Source organism: Colobus angolensis, unplaced genomic scaffold (genome assembly GCF_000951035.1).
Source record: "Colobus angolensis palliatus isolate OR3802 unplaced genomic scaffold, Cang.pa_1.0 Scaffold162, whole genome shotgun sequence".
Lineage (NCBI taxonomy): Eukaryota > Metazoa > Chordata > Mammalia > Primates > Cercopithecidae > Colobus > Colobus angolensis.
The window spans coordinates 7,975,730-7,982,142 of record NW_012114733.1 but is presented as its reverse complement, the minus strand read 5'-3'; the positions used below and the strand labels follow the sequence as shown (position 1 = coordinate 7,982,142).

Genomic DNA, 6,413 nt, shown 5'->3' with positions numbered 1-6,413 from the left:
TCCAAGCACTAACACTTGATCTAGAAGCATTGATGTTTTTACTTTTTTAAAAATCTAACCAGCAGATGACAATAGTAGATTTACTTTTTTTTCCAGTAAATCAGGATTTACTTTTTCTCAGTTTGTTGACTGAAACTTTGATGGGTTGAAGTTGATCATTATGCCATTGTGACTAACAACAAAATTTATACTGCATGGGCAATGATACCAGTGCCAGTCCCAATGCCACCAGGCCAACAGATGTCTGGGATGTTAAAATGTAAAATATGATTGTATTAGATTTGACAAAATACAATAACTCCTTTTGCATATCTGCCTTCTTGTCTTAGGTGATACCGTTACCTGATAATCTGAGCACTGCTTTCCTAGCTGACTGGGTAACCTTTATTAGCTCCTTTTCACTTTAGCTGAGCATCTTCTCAAATGCTCTACTGGGTTGTCCTTATTTCCATTTTATGTACAACCTACTCTACTTTGATAATATTCCTAATCTTTTCATTTCAGCTAGTTTTCCATTTTATGGTCATCAACTAGTAGAAAACAAAACAAAAATGAAAAGGTCAACCAAGATTTTGCATCTCAAAAGAAGACACACTTCATCTCTCACTGTTTTAAAGAAGAGCTATACAGCTTTATGGTAAAGAGGCAGTTCTTAGCCAAGGCTGTGAAAAAAAAATAATTTGTGGAGATACTTAAAATGTAGACTGCAGTGGGATAACATAAGACCCACTCACTCTGACTCTTGGAATGAAGGATGAGGCTTTCAAAGAAGCAGGCATTTATATCTCTCAAAAAGTTCCACAGATTAATGTGACATGTCATATAAGTTGCAAACCCTCAGGAAGAGAAGGAAATCAGGCATTTTCCAGTTCATCTAGGGACAGCTCTATTGGCACATACAAACATAAATTTGAAATTAAGAGGGCTTAAGTCTAAGTGGGCTGCAAAAAAACAGTCCACATGGACAGACCATGCTTGTATTCAAACCATGATATTCACACCATCCTGTACTCAACATGATTCAGTTAAGGGCTGTGATGGACCCTATGATGACCAGACATGGGAATGGGTATGGTGAGAGCATAGGCAGAAAACAAAGGATGGGATTTCCTTTTATCGACATCCCAACATCCCAACTGATGCCTGGCCTGAAGAAACAGAGAAAGTGATCTTTTCCTCCATTCTCCAGCCATAGCTTTCCAGGGCCATTTCAGGGGCAAGATGACCTACAGATAATTAAGAAATAGTTTCATGAATTGGGGATATCCTATAGCTTTAGAGTGGAGAGTGCTACTAATGAGGGCTTACACTTGGAAAAAATTCAAATCCCTGCACCAAAGGGCTCAGAAGGCAGGTTATGGCTGTGGCAGAGCTCTGACATCCTCTCCTGATCATCTCCATTTTTGGCAAAAGTTCTTCTGAATTTTAGATAGATATTAAGATCCCCCATGTTGCCTGGGTAAAGCAGATAATTGGCGATTCTACTGTTAGCTCTATTGCCTTTTAATTGTGCCAGGGAATTCAGAATGCAGTACCGACTCCAAATCCCAGATCACCTCTTGCTCACCTATAGATCCAGGGACCTCTTTTTTGTGACCATGGAAGAGTATAAGAGTGATTGTCTCCTGTAAACTTCTTTTCCTTCTGAGCCTAAAGTAGAGGCTAGAAGCAAGAACACCAAAAGCACAAATCATTGCAAATCGGTGCTGATGGTTGAAATATTTATGCTGTCCTTTTACTTTGGACAAACACTATGTGCCAGGCCCTTTATATACAGTCTCATCTATTCCTCACCACAACCTATGTAGACATCATTGTTCACCCCCATTTTACAAAGAGAAAACAGACTCAAGTTAAGCAACACCCGCAAGGTGACAAAACAAGTAGGTGCTGAATCCAGGAATTAATCTGAGATCTGATTCCAAAGTCAAAGGTCTCTCATACGTTGGATGTATTTGAAAGACAGTGAGGAAAAAATATGTATTGATAGATGGATAGCAGGACGAGTAGATGGACAGATATCATAACATAAATATAATAGAGGGCATATTATAGAAGCTATGTGGTCATTACATGGGTGTTCAATGAATGAGTCTTTAAACTGTATGTTTGAAAAAAAATTGAAATAAGTTAGGGATAAAGAAGAAAATTGTGAGGAATTCAGAGACATTGCCAATTAAACATTCTTGTAAGCATCTGTCTCATGTTTCACTAACTATGTGTTTTAGAATTTTAAATTAATTTAGTTTGACAAATATGTGTTAAGGCTTTATTATGTAATAGACACCAAAATACCTGCCAGCCTAGGATGCTACATTCATTGTAGGTGCTGGGGCTGCACAAGATGGAGCTCTTCTGGGGTTTACAAATTAGCGGCTGACACTATCGCGACCAAAAACCTGCAATACAAAGGTGACTTGATAAAGGGCTATCATGGACGTGTGAGGTGCTGAAGGAGCATGAGGATGGATAAGATAATAATAGCTGAGAGGTTTGGAAAACTGTCAGGGAACAGACAAAATTGAAATTGCACCTTAGAAACTGGGGAAGATGTCAAAAGGACAGGAATCTGAAGTAGGATCAGTATCTGAAGTAGGGGCTTTGGAGCAAAGGCACAGAGGTGGGACAGGGCCTGCGAAGAATGCACAGGAAAAGAAGAGACTGTTGGAAAAGAACGAAGGAAGTGCTGGGCATTACCCACCAAAATGTGGAACCAACTTTCACAAAGGAAATGTTTGACAATTATTAGAATTCTCTCAGATTTCACTTTGTTGAGTCTTCGTTTACTTATCAGTAAAGTAGGAATAATATCTGGTCTCACAGATACTATTTAAAGGATTAAATGAGGGAAAATGGTGGAAGTTCTTATAAGAGTGCCAGCCACATGATCAGCACTTACTAAGCAATGCAGACTGAGCTACACCCACAAGCCTGGGGCTGCACATAAACTAACTACACAGCAATAGTCAAGATTTGTATTAGGCTGTAAGACAAATCTTGATTGTGAATTGTTACAATTCTCCTAAATTCTAGAAAGGAGGAGCTAAATAGTTTTGTCAGGTATGACTGATTTTTTAAAATTAACTTATTGATTGAATGACTGGTTTTACTTTGGGTCCAGGACTCAATCAACAAATTCAATTGTACAAGAAGTGAAACTTTATTTTTCTGTAACCACTTATCTATTTTGAGCCTATTTTCAGTGTTAGAACCTAATTTCCCTCAATTCTGCACCCCCAGTCTTTTCACTGGTTTCCAGGGGTCTTACACTGTACCAAAGCAATGGGTGGAGATAACATCACACATCTCTTTGTGATGCGATCTCAGCACCAGCCTTGGCTGATAAGACCTTATTCCTGGTGGGTTTTCACCACTGAGCTGCTCCCCAGCATGAGACTCCTTCAGACATGGCACATTTTCTCTCAACTGTTGCCAAGCCCCTTGTTGGCACAGGAAACTTTACTGCACTGCTTTCAGGCCACAGGGGTACCAGGAAGCTCTGTGGGTCCTTCATTACTATTCTGGTGGGACTTTTGGGCACAGAAGACTCATTCTAACACTTGTGAGCTGTGCTGGGGTACACTCAGTTCTTTGAGGCTGGCTCTGACCATCTGTCCCCTGGATACCACTCAGCCATTTCTTTTCTGGATTTTGCAGTCTTCTTGAGCTCTGCTTGGAGGTAATGACAACCCCAGTCCATCTTCAGTTCTGTCGTCCACAACCCTCTCCTCTGGGGAGCAGGGTGTAGAGTCTTTTTCTCAGAGGAGAAGGGAGCCACCAGCATCTAAGAGCTGTCTCTGCTTCCTCTTCCCCCTCCATCTTCCCTTCCCTCCTCCCCACCAGCATCCAACAGTTCCCTTTCCTCCCCTAGCTCTGACACTGTCCTCACAGCACACCCGAAAAACTTCAGGTCCTAGAAGGGATGGGAAGCCTTGCATCAGTTCAGCTTAGTGTCTCTATGCCAAGTGCCCTCAGGGTCCTGACTTTGGAAAATCAAAAGGCTTTTTTTTCTGCTCTCTGGTGAAACTTCTTCCTGATAGAACAAATGATATCTAAACGGGCTTGGGGGAGGCGGCAGAGGCGACAGGAGCTGCCAGAAGAGGAAAATCAGTTAATATATTTAAAATATTCTGCCAGTGTTCTCCTCATCCCTTTAAATTGACTTCATCCTTTGAACAAAGTGGGACATTTTTCCTGCTCGTTCTTATGTCTCAGAATTTCATTTCCAGGTGACCTGCTGTAGACTGGGCTAGAGTGGCACTAGGTGACCCTAATACTTACAGAAGATGAATCACACTTCTTGAAAGCTGCCTTACCCTTAGAGTTATGGCTGACTCCCTGGAGGTTTCTTCAAGAAATTCAGCCGATGGCTCCCCAGGTTGCTAATCACCAAAGTGCATGATACTTTAGAAATAACACTTGATTTCTAGTATTTGTATGGCTGGTATGCCTACTGTACAGTCTTTGAAAAATTATAACACAAGATCCTTTAGTTGGGGCTATGTACTTCACAAGTTTCATGTGCTAGTAATCACAACAGGGAATTAAGTATTGCTCATACTGCCACCTGTTCATGCACAGCTTCTTTCTGGCCTTGCTGGTAAGATTTCTGCTCCTCCTCATCCTTTAAGGCATGTCTTTAGCTTGATGCTGGAGTAATTTCTTTCGTTTCAGTTACCCTCTCTGGGTATAATAGTCTTCTATATCAAGCTTGGAGCCTGAAAGAGAAGTAACTTGTCAGTTTAAAAGATAAAAGTCAAAGATCAGGATGTTTGAGAAAAAAAAATTAACTTGGTTATTTTCTTCACTAATTACTTACCCCAAACAAGACCCCGAAGAGTTTCATTTCTAAAACATAACTCTCTATATTAAGAAGACTCCCAGTTCAGGTCGATAAATACCCATAGGGTCTATCTCTTACCATGAACCTGCACAGGTAAGGGGCAGAAAACTCTCTCTCCACTAAGCACTAAGAAACTTTCCTTGTCACAAATTAAAGTCCTCTTTGGTGGCCAAGGATTTATCAGCAACCTTGTTCATAATGATCATCTTATGAATGGTGATGGAGAAAAATAAATCACTTCCTCTTGCTAATAAATTGCTCCAATTGCTTCAAAATGGCAGACTTTCTGCTGAAATGAACCTTCCCTGTGCCAATAATAATATTCCTAGAGAAAAACTGGGGAAGTGAGGGGTCAAAGTGGGGTGGGTACCATATTTCCAGCATCTGAAGGGAAACAGCAACACATGGCTTCCTCACCTTACCTATATTCTTCAACAGCCCCTAGAAGAGATGCTGACCTCAGATAAGCTGAGGTTCACCTTCACCCATCCAAAGAGTTACATCTTAATTATTCAGTTGAACTTTTATTATTTAGTAAACAAGAATATAAGTGCCCAATATTTGGTGTTTTATCAATTACAGCCTTTGTCTTAATTCTGTACAAAATACACAGAAATTTCTCTCCCAACAACATCCTCCCTCAAAATAAGCATATGCTTAAAAAAAAAAAAAATCACCTAAGCAGACTTTTTCCAGGAAGCACATATAGTCCTTTTTATTCAAGGTAACATGCAGACCTGTTAAACTTTTTTTAAAATTTTTTAAAGACTTCAATAAAGGGAGCTCATATCCTCACCCAGTCTGCCTGACTTAAAGTAGTGTGAGGCAAGAATCATCCACATGCAGAGTTAAACAATGAAATTTTCCAAGTATATACATGCTGTGAGAATCAATAACCTCTTCTCAAATGAGCAAATTGGTTTCAAGTATTCGGTTCACTGGTTACATCCAACAGCCACAATAAGAGGTCACCTCCCAAGTGAAAGGGAAGGTGAAGATGAATTCTTGAAAAATGCGTTCTCATCAGAATTCCTGTGCTTCTTACTGCATGGATGGTATTTGTAAAACTCTTTGGAAAGAATACTGAGTTGAATTTCAGGCAACCTTTTTTGTTGATTTTTTTTCACTAACTTTAATTTTCTAATGTGAACTGTGATATACAAAAGCAATCACTTTCAGTGTAAAATTAAGAATGGCAAAAGTAATTTTACAAAAACTTCTGTAGAAATAACATCATCCAATTAAATTTATAGAATACACCCAAAAGAAAAACATAAGAATATTCACATGAAGAAATATTAATCTAGTGCTCAGAAGACCAGAATATGTACTCCAGGGGCGTCGGGGCAGGAACCAGGAAATAGAGATAAAAGTTGCTTTTTGAGACCTTTCTCACCTTAACCCTGAATGCTTCATGCTCCCAAAGAATCCAGTTATGGAAACACAAATTACCTCATCCTCAATTTCACTTAAAATACAAAAAACAGGTTACACTTTCTTCTTTTTTTATTATTTTTTTTTGAGACGGAGTTTTGCTCTTGTCACCCAGGCTAGAGTGCAATGGTAGGAT

At 39.6% G+C, this 6,413-nt stretch overlaps 1 long non-coding RNA gene across 1 annotated transcript in view; it reads right to left on the bottom strand.

Moving 5' to 3' along the window:
• Positions 1-866: 866 nt before the first annotated feature.
• Positions 867-6,413, bottom strand: part of LOC105508481 — a 35,034-nt gene continuing 29,487 nt past the window's right edge. The window contains exons 2-4 of the long non-coding RNA XR_001001275.1: positions 4,568-4,718; positions 1,568-1,662; positions 867-1,226 (exon numbers count right to left, since the gene is read on the bottom strand). This is a non-coding gene — a long non-coding RNA (uncharacterized LOC105508481). The remainder of the gene's footprint in view (positions 1,227-1,567; positions 1,663-4,567; positions 4,719-6,413) is intronic.